Below are 15670 nucleotides of genomic sequence, written 5' to 3'. Positions count from 1 at the left end.
GGCCACGATGGAGAAAGTTTATTGTCGGAAAAGAACAACGGTAGACAAGAAAATTGAAAAAGGTAATTTGGTAAACAATTTCTTATATTTTCCTGAATTGCAAAAAAATAAAACCGTATATTCAAACTTTTTAATATTTAATTCAAATTTTGATAGATTGAATCAATATGGTCACCACACGTTCAAAATATTACACATTCCAAAAGCCGAATCACGTTATCGATCGTATTATAATAATAGTTCGTTTTTTGCCATTTTTTTCCGACATAAAACGTAACGCCTCTGAATGCGTAGAAAAAGCCGATTCATCAGCCTCGATTAGTGACTTTTTCAAGCACACAATGAAAACACAACCCAAATCTGATCTGATATATTTATTCGCTCTGACTCAAAATCAAATGTTAAATTATCGCAAATCCGTTCGATGCAAGAGTTGGAGGCTGAATTGCGTCAAAACTGTACCAAGGGAAACAGTATTAATAACGATGCAAAGGAACAAGATACGGAAAATATTCGAAAATTTGTTAGTTGTAATAAAGACGATACTCAGGGTATACACAAACAAACCTATTTGCAATGGTGAAAATCTCGCAAATTTGGTGTTTAGACAAACTTATCAACAAAAACCAAGAGTTATGCAGTCATAAACGAAGATTCACCGCACGCGTAGCAAACACAATGTTTTTTTTACAGCACCAGCCGCAAGCTGCCCCATGTCGCACATTGCTAGGTATAAGCTCCTGGCTTTATCTCACTGTTGAGATCAATATTATTTCGCGTTCCTAAAAAAAACCAAGCAACAATTAATTCAAACATGAGTGTAAATTTGTGTAAATTTACGAAATTTATACCTGTCCTTGGAAGTCCTCCACAGTACCTATTTTAAGCGCTGCTACGTCGGCATCATCGAAAAGTTTACGGAGATGTTTAACTTGTTTTTCGTACGGTGTTATGATGCCGATGGATTCCGGTTTAATGTTTTTACGATATAATTTTACCGTCATTAGGAAAACCTTGAAAAAAAAAATGTTATAAAAGACTGTGCTTTTAAACTAAAGAGAAAGAAGAGAACTTACGTGCTTCGTTTCATGAGCATTATACCACGACGTCATGGCTCTTTCCTGCATATTTTCGCTACGTAATCCATGTGTTTTGGGTCGATTTGGTGATTGCGGCAGTAAGTCGTCAAGTTGCTTCAGCATTTCAGCTTCTTTAGAATTCTCTTCTATCGTTGGTATCAGCAGTTCATTATAAATATTCAGTATGGACGGCAACGATCGGTAATTGCAGAGTAGTCTTAAAATTAAGCGAGGGTCAAAACAACCACAATCAATGGGAAAACGCTCAAAATTTTGTAGGTATGGAGCGCACGAAAGAACTCTCCTCAAAAATGATGTGGATAAACCGCGTCCACGAGCATATTCGTTTATAGTAACTGCTTGATGATTGCGATCTCCGGCAAGGATTACCCGGCCACACTCATTTGATACTTGAGCAACAGCAACTATAATTTCAGGTTCTGTGCACTGGTCGGCGTCATCAATTAGCACATGCGTAAAATCATTGGGTTGAAAACGCAACTACAAAAAATTGCCCAGTGAAGCACAAGTACCAATCGTTACTCGATGGCGCCCTAAATACTCCATTTGACTTTTCATTTTGAGTCCGGACTTGGCCGTAATCATCTCATCTTCCCAGTTGTAATTTAGGCCAGTATCCCAGTATTTGTTGCCTGTTGCGCAATACGGCATCAAATGCTCTGGTATAAGTCCTTTTTTGAGCTCCTTGTAGGATACTAGACGTATAAGCTCATCCATTCTGAGTACGCCGATCAATTGCGTCGTTATTACATCAGCAGAATTGTTCGAAGGTGTGCCTACAAGCATAAGTGCAGTGGGTATCAATTTAAAAATTTAATCGTTTCCACTAGCGTTGCCGTTTTTCCGGTGCCAGGAGGGCCAAAAATCACATATGGCATGTTGCGAATTTTTCCTCGTAGTATATTTGCTACGGCTTTCTTCTGTATAAACTTCAGTTTGGAGTTGTGCCATTCATACTGGCGATTGTCTAACAATAGACTTTCCTCACCATTTAATCTTACATATAATTGTGGACGTTCGCGTTTGTACTTGGGAGGGAAACAAGAACTGTTCTCCCAATTTTTCAGCCGCTCTTGAAATGGCGTAGTGCTGCTTTCGGTAGCCATACACAGAGAGGCAAAATTCTAGACGGTGATCTCGGTAGTCATATTCCCGCTGAAAGTTGTCATCGAATCTAATTAGGATTCGATTGCGGAGCACTTCGTGAATCGCTCCTTTATACATCTCTTTGCCCAGGGGTTTTCGGCTTTAACCCTGTCTCCAATTACTAATGAAGGACGGCATTCGGAAAGATTTTCTATGTCCAGAGCTAAATACTTTCCCTGACGTGTGAAATGGGCTCGTTCACGGTTATACATGCGGATATTGGTAAGACACTCAATTTCCTCTAAATATAAGTGTTCGAAAGCGATTCTTGTAGTTTCTTATATTTAATTCTTCATTAAGATTCGGAAACATACATTCAATTGCTTCCAACATTTCGTCTTTGCAACTTGAAGTACGATATGCCCGTTGCAGTCGTTCGGGTACATTAAAGATTCCGATGGGTAACTGCAAATGAATTAAATTTAAAAAACGGATTTAAATGTCAACGTGCCCTCTTCGCTACATTGCAACTGAAAGGAGTTTTGAGTCGTCCAGAAGCCCAAAGCTAATCGGTTTGATTTCGAATAATTTTAATTAATAAATCCATTACAAAATGTTCAAAATTTGGCTATCGTGCAGCAAACCTTATTACTTTAGCTACAAATTAAGTTTAAATTTTTATTTTCATAAAATAAATTCATATTGACAAAAACTCAATTTTCATGAGAACGTAATTTTCAAAGAGCTCACTGTGTTTATACTAAGCTTAAGACATATTTTAAAGAGAATTGTTAACGAATATAAAGGGTATATCTTTTTATAATAATGTTATTGTATTTATATATTATTCAACACATTTTGTATATAAAATTTGCCTTGTTTGCAATGTTCTTATGATAATAATGTGTCATTTTCATAATTTAGTTTCTTATGAAATGAGTATACATCGATAGTACCACAAAGTATATATATTCTATGTTAGTGAAGCTAGATTTTGCTAGTTGCAATGGAAATTTGGTAAATTATATATTATGTATCATGTTCTTGATATTCGGAAAGAATTGTATATGATTTTTCAAATATAAAAGGCGAAAGAAATTTTAGAAATATTTACAAAAAGTTCAATGCTTCTGTACGTTTATGTAACCGGACATCATTTGTCTAACGTTCAAAATTTAAGTTTTTTACCTTTTATTGTGTTGGAGCAATTAGATATCAACAAATAAGAAAATAAATGCACTTACCGCAGTAAAAGGTGAGGTCTGCTTTGTAGTCGGTTGAATGGATTGCGTACTTCTTTTTGATTTTAGATATGACTTCTTCTTCTTGGCTTCTTGATTTTAGATATAAGAACCTGATCAGGAATAAAATATAAAATTATTCAAAATTGTGTTCGAGCAATTAGATTTTTTTTCTCAGTCGATTCTTTCAAATTCGTCCGCACAGAAAATGTACATTTAAAGATTACTAGGTTTTTTTCCAATTGCTGGTTTTTTTTTAACAAGAAAATATACATTTAAAGCAAGCATTACAAAAATTTCTTTATAACCTCAAATTACTAATTAGGATGTTATTCTTTTTCTGGTTTAATCTCAATTGGATTTTCTTCTTTTCTGGTTTGATCTCACTTGTTTTTTTTTTTGAATTATCTAATGTTTTGCACGCACAGAATTGTATTTAAGGATTTGCATTAACTAATTTTTCGCACACACAGAGTTCTGTTTAAGGTGTTTAAAATGTATAATTTGTATAAGAATAATTTTTCGTATGCATATGGTCACTTTTTTATAAACGAATAATAAAATTTAAATTATAACCGAAATGCCTGCAAAAAATGGAATAAAGCAATTCATACAATATATTGGTAACTTACATTGTTAAAATTATTTTTTTAATACAAAAGAGTAATGACTACTTTTTTTTACAGTGCTGAAAACAGCGCTAAAATATTACAAGAATCCATATTTAAACGAGACAATAAGAGAAGAATAGTTAAAATGGCTGGCAAGATTTCATTTTTTTTCTAATATGGTGTCAATACAAGTTTATCAATTTTATTGTATTTTCAGAAATACTTTCAGAAACCAACACAAGAGAAAAGAAGAAAATAATTTTCCGGGAAGGTAAAATTTTTCAAGTTTTTTATTAGCTTAGGATAATTAACCTTTATTTTTTATATTTTCAGAGGGCGAAAGACAACAAGAGAGAGAAAGAAGAAGTACACAAAGACACGTCTCAAGAAGTGCCGAAGGCGACCGGAATAGAAATACCAACAACTAACCGCGGAGAGCGACGCGGAGGGCGTAGGCGTCGGCAAAGAGGTGGTGGAGGTGGAAGAGGTAGGCGCAAAGAGGTGAAGGAGGTGGAGGATGTACGCACCGGCAATGGGTGGAGGAGGTGGAGAAGGTGGAGGAGATAAAAAACAAATCATCATTAACAAATTTTATTATGGTTAAGAAGATCATGTTTTTTATTAATTATTAGGGTAATAACGAAGCTTTCATTATTCAAAACAGTGACGTTCAATAAAGCTGCATAAACTTCTTGAACAAGATTCATTTCGCACCTGTTTTTGATACTAATTTGCGGCCCCTTTCATCTCTTATGAGCATGCAGCGCGCGAATTATATGAAAATGCCGAAGATAAATTGTTGGTTTTACAATTTCGTGCCCCATTCATATCCAAACACATCAAAGATTTCCGTCAAAAATAAGCGCAATTTCTTAAAGAAGCTCAAAGTGTTATCATACCAAGTGGGAATTTCGGTTATGAAAAGCGCATTATAGACGGGAGTGCAATGCTAATGAGCAATTTAAGGATCTGTATAAGGAGTTATTAAGTCTTGTTAAATGGAGAGAATTTTCGGGTGAGACAAGTTTTGGAGGAGGCAATGCTTTACAATTATATCGATTGCGAGAAAGCCTTCATATTCCGGTAATGGTTTTGTTCCGCTATTTGCTTGATGGTGACAACTCAATTGATTGAAAAGTACGCATGTTGATGTTTTACTTTTTTCAAAGATATTTTTAGATAACATTATAATCATAGAAATTGAAAGTTTTTATTTATGAATTTTGGTAATTTCCTTATTTCTTTCCCTCAAGTTGATAATGCCTGTGCACAAGCGCGTAAAACTATTGCTGCATGTTCAGAAAATTATCAAAGTTTATCAATTGGTCAATACTATCGGTAATTTGTATAACTATAATTTTGTGAAATTTTTAATTAATTTTACGATATTATTTTAGTTATTCCGATCATTGGACATATATTACTGAACGTTTAGTATTTATTATAGCGATGGTGGTCTATCTGGAAGCAGGATTCCTAGTGACACGTGCGAATTTTCAAAAATTCAATTTTTAATATCTACCACAGAATAATGGGTGTATACCATATAAAAGGTATGTAGTTTAAAAGCTCCTTATTCGCGGGGTATACGTTTCATACGTTCCGCGAATAAAGGAAGCGCGAGTAAGCAGCTTTTACTGTACTTTTAATCGATGTGATGTTCTGAAGCAATTTAGCTATGTCCATGTGGCTGTGTAACATGTGTTGTTGATAGCTCCTAAACGCAAAAATTGGAACATGGCAAGTTGCTGCGCACAGGTTGCCATCGGAAATGGATTCAATACGTTAAAGGACATGCCCATAGTAAAGCGTAAACTGAACGCATATCGGTTGCTCTCTAAATACAAATTTCTGGAATCTGCTCATTATTCAAAAACAATGAAGAATAGCAGGCTAATATGGAGGATCCTTTTACCTTTGTCCTATGTTCGAGAACGAAAAAAAAATCACCCAAAGCCTATACAGAATTATAAGTGAACAAATTTTTAGTTTTTCACTATTTTGACGTTTTTTACTTATTACTCAGGGCAGTTTTTACTTATTACTCAGGGCAATTTTATCTTAGTCTCTTTGATGTGACTGTACATAGACGTTTGGCATGTTCTTCTATTCATATTGCTTTTCGTAGAGCAATAAATTAATTATGCCTGGCAAGAATGGCTGCCAATATGAAATTTTTTTAACCTTTTTAGGAACAAGTGAATGAAAACTAGTCATCGGCTCGTTTAACGATGGAAATTTGTTTTTAAAGTTTTCTCGGTTGGTGGTTTTAAGGTTTCATGGTGCGCATATTTGGATAGGATTTATATATACATAAATATATAGAATAATCACAAATTTATCGCAAAGAAGAAAACAACCGAAAAACGGGAAATTAATTTTCTGTGTAATGTTCAAAAAAGTTCATGAACAAATATTTATACAAAAGCTCAGAAAGGCTATACGTAATATATGCGCTTGTTTTAAACTCAGCACTTTGAATGTAGACAACACTCTACCCAACTATTCTATCTTCTTTTCCTCTGCCGGGCAAAATGGTGGAAATTGGTCACACTCGTTTGTCGGTGTTGTTAACTATCTTTCAATAAATAGCTTTATAAAACAATCGTTAAATTTTATATGATAAAAAAGGATACAGCATGTAATAAGTTTAATAATTTTTTTCTCTTTAAAAAAGGTTAATACATTTTTTCTTTTTTTTATGTGAGACTTTCCTTATCGCTCTCGACGCTACTATGAATTAATATAAAATAAAAAGGATTGATAAAAATTCTCTGGAGAGTAATAACGCTTCCATCAAAGCCAATCAAATCAAATGTGACCTGTCTGCCTTATGTTAGCATTGGTTTTGATATAGTATCGATTGCGAAGAGCTGCATTCGTAAAAAAAAACCACTGCATAATAAAAATAGAACAAATTTCAAACCTATTTGTTTGCTTATAAAGAGCTGAACGAAAAGAGCAAATTTTAAATTTGTGAAAGATAATTAAATTAATTATTTTTCCTTTTCGGCTTTTCACAGCAATTGTATAACCAATATTCTTGATTTGTCAAATTTGTGTATCAACAATCCTTCCGTACGCCATCATGTACCGTCGATATCATTGATAAAGCGCAAAGAATGAACAAATAATAAGCACTTATCACTCTTCTCAATACATCGGTCTTATCACCAACAGGCCTAATCCATTTTGTTAAATAGAACAAAAGAAAAAAGGTGTGTAAAGGTTTTCTTGCGTTTTTTTGCTTACACACTTTCAAAGCAACTGTTTTCTTTTTCTTAGCTATTGTACACATCTTCGAAGGATTTGTAATGTGTAGAAATAGATATAAACTTTTTATAATACTTAACAGAAATGGATATAACACAGACGACGTGCACACGCTCCGCATAGAAGCCGCAAGCCAAACTGAGGACCCAGACAAGTACTAAGTTGCAAGTGTTTTCGAAAGTAGTCATTTTAATATATGAAGGGCGGCGTTAGCCAATCGAAATTGGAGGTTAATGTTTTCTATTTGTTTGGCAATTATTAGACCAAAATGTAAATGAATTCACCACTATTCGAATTAGAGACGGCAAATAAATAATGAGATAGACATCACCCACAATTTAGAATTTTTTTAAAATCAGTCATTAAAAAATTGAAGAGTATGTTTTCGGTAACGGCTTTATAAAGAAAGAATCTTGTGTTGGAGGTTTACATTGAGTTCTATCTATGGTATGGTTATTAAGGGTATTGTTTTAAACGCAAGTGCAGACATGCGTCTTCTTTTCGGCAGGAAAGAGAAGTTTTTGACTACAGTCTGGAGACTATAAACTGAGAAAGTATTAACATGTAAAGAAAAAAGATCATTAATATTCCAAAGTAGAGAAGCTAAAAAAAAACAAGCTCTGAAACGTAGCTAATCAAGTTTTTGAAAATTTCCAGACATAAAAGTCGCGATCACCCAAAAAAGAAGAAGAATTCAAATTTTCCTCCGGTCAAAAGGTTGCAGTTCTTCTCTGTACTTCTTGCCCGCCAAGGACTTCTGGCCACCTTATCCATATACTTGGGATCACTTACCTACAATATTGAACACATGTGATTTCTATGTACTCCATTAAATGAATTGTCTAAAAATAGTACAACTTTAAACAAATATACAGTAATATATATACCGTAAAATCTCTCTCAAACGACGAAGGAAAATTACAACAATAACGAGATACAGTAAAGTTTTTCGATAGTAAAATAAAAAGCATTGGATATTGATTTTATATGAGATATATGGTTTAAATATAAAAAAAATCGAACTAAAATCTAATTAGAAATATAAAAATGTCTTGTATAAGAAGAACAAAAAGGTTACTGGGGGATATAATCGTCTGGAAGAACGCCTCCCACCTTGAAGAAAAGATGATATTTACTTGTGTACACTGTAGGAAATCCAACTCGCGTAAACTGTTCTTTTTTTTTCTTTTTAACTCGACTTGCGTTCGAATCGAGACCGGCTATAACCTTATTTATAATAAATGCGCTAATAAAGAAAATAAGAAGCGCTTAATTAGTCAACATCAGCGCTCTTTTAATGAAACACTTTATTTTTGCGATTGTTACTCAAGCGCTCTCCATTAAAAGTGGCCGAAATGCAGTTTTTGGTTAAAGTCAAGGTTACTTATTTTCTTTTCCGTCGATCGAGATGTGGCCGCAGGTAAAATTAATACTCGACAGATGAACACTGATATTTGGCGATCAAGCATACATCTTTTAAAATGCAGTCGAAAGTCGAAAGTTTTTCCCCATCTCTCGAACCCCGCCCAGCCAATTATACGCGGTTATATAACAGATTAGAAGACTTCTGGACTATGCTCTCAAGGTAAGAAAAACCGGCAAGCATGAAATTTTATAAATATTTCTTGAACCATGCTCGTCATTTCCATGCTTGTACGATCACATTCAAATTCAGGCAAGGCAGCGCACTCTTCCTAATAACCAAACTTTTTATACCCTACATACACAAATGGTGCCAGAACATTATGTTAAATTTTTGCGAATATATACACTTGATACAGAGTCATCTTCCGATGTGAGCGCGTCTGCCTGTCTGTCTGTCTTTTGGCGCAGGAACGGACACTGTTTAAATGCTTTTACACCTTACAGAACTTGTGGTATATCCAATATGTGCGGATGTAAGCAAAATCAATGAGCATAAGATCAATTCAAAGTCAGTTTCTGAATCGGTCTAAGCTTGTCCGTGCGTCCATCCGTCCGTCTGTCTTGTTGTCTTCGACCAACTCCAATATGCGGCCTTATTTTGAAAAAGCATTATATGAATAACTGCATTAAACTAAATCAACTTAATGTTGTCAAATAACTGAAGGTGTGTATTTAATGTTATCAAACATGATATGTCACTAAAAACTAGAATTGCTGTAATTAACTTTTCAACTCCTTTCATTTTACATAATAAAATGGTTAATTTAGAAAGTTTCTCAAGAGGGAAGGAGAATAATAATAATAAACTATGTACACTACGCATATTATACACTAAAGCTAGAGAACATGCTGAAAACCGTTTCGCATCAATTTTTATAAACCAACAACTAACTCATGTCGCCAAGAATTGTATGGGCATAAACCGACTGGCTTTGTTGTTGCGTATAATTATTCCAGAAAGTACTTGATTTTTTCTACTGCCGTATGCCGAATTTGAGTTCCCAAAAAATAATGCATCATTGTGAATAAATGAAAAAATTTACTTGCAAGCCCGATTATTTTCTATTTATACGCAACAATTTAGTCGCAAGCCGAATTATTCTCGATTTATACACAATAATTTAGTCGCAAGCCGAATTATTCTCTATTTATTGAAATTATATAAATAGAGAAAACCAAATATATTTCACAAAATCCAGCAAAAAAAATAATATTGAAATCAATATTAGATACTTTTACAACGGAAATGATTCGTTCATTCAATACAAAAAGAAAATTAAAGTTAATTTGCAGTGAAATTGAGTTCATAAATACAATACGCACAAATTGAAATTAAAATTACAAAAATTAAATTCCCAAATCTATTGATCATCTTCACAATTTAAATAGGAACAATTGCAGTTTTATTTACTATATGAAATAGTAAGGTTTCAAGTAAGCTTTTCAAACCCAATAAAAGAATGCCTTCCATTGCCAAATGTTCTTCAAAAGAATGTCCAAGGCGTACGAAAATGTCAGTCTTAATCAACATATAAAGACCGAAGTTAATTGGGATATGTTATATGCATATGAACCAAACTTTGGTCTTAAATTTTTATGCTCATCTCTAAAGATCTTGATATTTTATTATTTATTTTTTTCTTATATATACTTTCTTTTCGTTGCATTTGTGTTGGTAACAAACACGAACACAAAACGAAACACAAAAGTCGCGTAGAAAGGGAGTAGTGTTTGTAAGCTTTCCGCTTGAAATTGGAGATATCAGTTACGCCATGAAAGGCCACTGGTAACAGGTTGTAACAAAGGCAAGCAGTGCAGATAATATGACCAATCACTCAAGCGATGTCCACTGTTCGCGTAAAATGGTTTCAGCCAGAAAGAAGAGAGGAAAGAAAAAGCAATAGGCAGCAGCCTAGCAGTGTGTGTGCGTGCCACATCGACCAAAGAAAACTTTACTTTACTTAAGATTTGAACCCGTGAAAATGAACTTGGCAGTCGTATTCTTACCTATTCAGCTGCTCAAGACCACTTATATGGGAAAATCTATTATCTATGGGAAAATATTTATTGCCGTATGATTAACGAACAAAAAATTTCAACATTTTTTTTTTACAAATATACTTAGTTTATGTTGTGGTGTATGCGTGTCCTTTAACTAATCTAGTTGCTATTCCACACTACTGCTGCTTCAATGGTGCCCCTAAATTTTTACCAAATTTGAAGCCGATATCTTCCTTCCTCTTTGCGATCAAGAGAATGTTGAACAAAGACGGAAGGACAGACATACGTAGAACGATTTAGAATTTGACCTTAACTGGTATCATCTCTGGAGCTTTCTTCTGAGTATTACAAACGTTTCATCAAAATAAATATATCTTTTCACTAACAAAGAGTTATATCCTAAAAAAACAAAGTTAAGAAAATTACGTTCAGCTATGGGTGAATCTTTATACCCGCCAACTTTTTCTTAAAATAATCACATTTTCTTAAAAGAAACCATAGATGAAGTTGCAATCCTCTATGGGCATGTGGCGGAAATTAAGAAATTTTCTTTTTTTTCTTTTATTTCAGTAAAGTTGTAGTAAAAAATGAAAAGCCTTGCCTAGCAGTCAATGAGTTTATATAGGTTATTACATACGTTTATTTACAAAAATGCTTTTGTTGTACTTTTAGCTTATGATTTGCAAAAAAATAAAATATCTTGTTCGATTGAAAAAAACTAATGCTTTATAACAAAAAAAGAAGTTAGTTCATAGAATAGGCAAAATGACAAAAATTAAAACCAATTTATATGTTAATGGTACAAATTCAAATTTCTATAAACAGAAGTGTTACAATTGTTATTTTCTATGTTTTTCTACTCTGCGCTGTACTAAGTACCTGAAACAAAGTTCAAAGAAAGAAAAAAAAAACCTTAAAACTTAACAAAAACTCCCTATTCTTGTGCATGTTTAATATTGAATGTACAGTTAATCTAGTAAGAAAAGAAAAAAATGGAAAGACAAATTCGATATATGAAAATAAATAAGAGATAGTATAGCACAAATGTAGTGAGCGCAGCAAATTTATTACTAGGAATTCAACGTTTACTTAAATTAAAGTTTACATAAACAAAACAATAACGGAATAAATGCTCCAATAGCTATAAATACTGGTAAAAGCAACGTAGAATCATCCATCGAATTTGGGTCCGGTTGTCTCGGACTACTGGGTGGCATTGGCGATTTATGACCTGGAGGCATTTTTGTAAAGAAGATAATTTCTGATTTTAAATCCCTGTGAACTAAATCATTGGAATGTATATAACGTAGCCCCTCGGCTACATATAATAGTAATAGTTTCAGTTCAGATTCTACCAGCGAACGTTCTTGCAGGAGAGATTGCAAGCTATCGCCATTGCAATGCTCATTTTGAATAATACCGGACGACATTGTTTTCCCAACACAGCGTGAGCCCATACTTCATTCACAGCACGTTTTCTGAAAAGAAACAGGGATAGCGTTTAAAAACGGATATTTTTTTCTTTCATTGTTCATACTTACTCGAGCGAACTGCCCGCTACCGTTTTAATACTCATTTCAATTGCGTAAATGCAACCATCTAAACGATTTTATACTTAGAGATAGACTTTCCCGAACTGCCCAACGCCTATAAGAGCTAATTCTAGAAATTCCTCTTTATAACGACTTATATTGGTGTCCTGTAGAGTCAATATTTTAGGAGCCTGATTTATTTCAGGGGTATTTTCACCTTCTGCTTCATTCAACTGTAGCATTATCGATCTGTCGCACTCTACCGTGATTTACAATTTACGCTACGTTTACATTTTAGTATAATGTGACACCTAACCTAGTTAAGATAGCCCAATTTAGTTGTAGCCCACATTACTCGTAATTCTAGTAATAACCTACTTCAATTATATTATTCGCTTGAGTTAGCATTAAATTATTAGTTATATAAGACACCTGACCATACCTCACTCAGGTCAGAATATAAGCAAGAATCTAAAAGAAAAGTAACATAAAAGACTTTAAAATAATCAACCAAATAAAAGAACCTTAATTTTTGAGTGGTGTCACTACACAACACATCGTCGTTAGTAGTGAGAAATAATTGCAAAAATCGGTTATTGAGATTCTCAATACCTGGCGTTCGGTAGCAAGTAAAGGAACGGAAAATATTTTGTGCTTACATGTTCCACTCTATGTATAAAAAAAAGATTTTCTCGGAAATTAATAAGTACTAGAAAATTCTTGCAAGAGATAACGAGCCACTTTTACTCACTAGAAAGGCAAATAGACGATATATTAGAAGATCAATTCAAACTATTGCGTAAAATACAATCAATTAATCTCAACTCGTGGATGCCGAATTGTTTTCAAACTTTTCTTTTGATAAAAGAAATCATAAAATACAAAACCAGTCTAATAGATGTTCACACAAGTATCACTATACATTGACATATATATGTATGTAGATAAACATAACTAATGACAAATGTATCGTATACGTATTTACCCCGGCAAGTGAAAAGCCATATATTTGTGAGTTGTGCAAGAAGTAATTTGCTTTAGCCTGCAATTTACGAGCACACTGAGAACACACGAAGGTAAATTGATATGCAGTATTCGGTCTTTCAGTGTAATGTATTTAATTTTGTATTTCTCAAAATTTTAGGAGAGCAGCAGGATGAATGTGTCCGGTGCGGTAAAGTATACCTTGTGAATTTGGTTGAGATGCTTTGAATCAAATAAGTTAATCGATGCAACGAAAACAGGTTTTCAATATGATGTAGAGTTGGCTACTGAACACGATTCATCAAACGATAGTAACGAACTTAGTGAGCCATCAAACCTATGAGACAATGCGCGTTACCAATTTATATATTACAGTTTTACAATAAAGGCGATAAACTTACTATCTGGTGTAAGTGGATTTACGTTAGCTGTCTGCGGTTGCACGACGTTGTTTAGAGCTCTGTCGTTCCAATGGTAACGGGCGTGGCCTCTCCGAGGTTTTCAACAAAAGCATTTCTTGCTTTTTCGTAGATTCGGCCGCCGCAACCGCAGATAAATGATTTACTGACGATTTTCCAAATAATTTTTGGGGGTAGCTGGTGTGTCAAAAAGACATAACGCTCGCACAAATATTGTTTCTAGGTGAAGGCTTACTATTCACAAAAATATTTATGTGTGCGGAAAGTTATGCAAAAAAGCGATCTATGTACTTTAAGCTTACAGCAATGCATTTTATACCTCAAACATGTACAAGATAGTAATGGCAATCCTTCGACGATGAAAAAAATGTATTATTTACCTTTGTGCTTCCTTATGACCTGAAAGGAGGTCTAAAACTTTATACTATTTTTATTATTTTTTTTAATATTGACATTAAAATTAGATCCATAATCCTTATTAGAGCCATTGATGATAACTTTAAGCTTAGGTAGAGACTGATGTAACAGGATGATACCTATGAGAAGCTCTGTTCCGCTTGGTTTACGAGGACTTTTTCGAAATTAATTCATGGAATTCATCGTTAATATCTTCTTCATTTTCCACTACTGGCAATTTCTTTGGATATTCATCCGTTTCGGTATCTTCTTCGTTGGAAACTAATTTTCCATGTTGGCTTCTTTTTATTCGCATCTCCAATGGAAGCACTATCATCTATATCTGGATACAAAGGCTTTAGCCGTGGTATACGTTGAACATCCCCTTTCAATTCCGAAAGTATTGATTTTCGAATTGTTTTATGGACCCTTCATAATTTTTGAAATCCAAACGTAGCAAGTTATTGCGTACATTAGATACCTCCTCCTTGTACTTAAATTTATTTTTAAAAAAGACGTATTAATGATGACAGTGCCGTGAATATATCCTACTCAGACACTATAACATGACGACGATTTAAGACACGTCAAATATCTGAAAAGTTTGGAAAATGTCAATTTAATTTTTTTCTCATTTTACCTTTCTCTTTTTTTTTTGGTTACTTTTTTATTTAGTTGAGTAAAATGAACTTCGCAAAATTTTAGTACCAAAGCATATCGCCATCGCCATCCAGAGGAATGGTTGCATGGTCTAAAAAAATTGTGTTTGCAATTACCTTGTAAGAAACCGTCGGAAATGGTAGTGAATTCCTACTCGATTCAAGGAGATAAAAATTCTCTTCTGAAAATATATCGATAGTGAAGACATTATTTTAGTCATTTCTTTACTAAGATGTTTTTTTTTTTTTTATAACTTACACATGATGAGAATCATATGAATTAACTTACAACTTTCACCTTGCGGACGTTGACGTTTCAGATATGTGACATATAACAGAGCTAGCGCTATTCTCCCTAGATTTGACAGCTTGAACTTATGTCATTCATTTGTCATTCACGCAAATGCACTTTGTTTTGGTTTCGTTTCTTAAACGGAATTATTTTTAAAATTCACAATTTTATGCTCGTTGACGGATATTTCATACGCCTATAAAGAGATTTGTTTTATACCATTCTTGCACATCTAATATTTTTTCATGGCAGACTAATCAATCAATTATATATATATAAATTTACAAGCGGACCATTGTTCCCCTACACTACGCCGACACTATCGCTTAACGGCATCAAGAGAATGTATCTCAGCACTTAAGTGTTACACATAATTTTGTTTTTAAAAGGTATTAATCTATGCTCTATATATATGCATATATATGTATATGTACATGGACCATTTTTATTTAGGAAGAAAAAAGAAACTAAAACTAACTGTCTAGATTTAAATTTGTCAAGCAAAAAGAACGAACAAAAAAGCCATCTGCTTCAACTTTATTGCACGGAATATATGAAAATAATTGCAAACTTAATACCATTTTATATAATATATTGGGTAAATAATTGTTGTCTACATAAATGTTGAATGTTATATGCTTTGTGTGAAGT

At 33.6% G+C, this 15670-nt stretch overlaps 1 long non-coding RNA gene and 1 pseudogene across 1 annotated transcript; both read right to left on the bottom strand.

Annotated features, from left to right (window-relative positions):
• Positions 1-702: 702 nt before the first annotated feature.
• Positions 703-12167, bottom strand: LOC119639055 (annotated as a pseudogene).
• A 122-nt stretch (positions 12168-12289) lies between these two features.
• LOC119638973 lies at positions 12290-14730 on the bottom strand. The gene is made up of 3 exons (XR_005247514.1): positions 14126-14730; positions 13655-14071; positions 12290-13590 (listed from the first exon to the last, which is right to left on the bottom strand). It is a non-coding gene; the product is annotated as an uncharacterized LOC119638973 (long non-coding RNA).
• Positions 14731-15670: the final 940 nt, after the last annotated feature.

The sequence above is a fragment of the Glossina fuscipes genome, unplaced genomic scaffold (assembly GCF_014805625.2).
Source record: "Glossina fuscipes isolate IAEA_lab_2018 unplaced genomic scaffold, Yale_Gfus_2 111, whole genome shotgun sequence".
Taxonomy (NCBI): Eukaryota; Metazoa; Arthropoda; class Insecta; order Diptera; family Glossinidae; genus Glossina; species Glossina fuscipes.
This window is presented reverse-complemented; position numbering and strand designations above follow the sequence as displayed.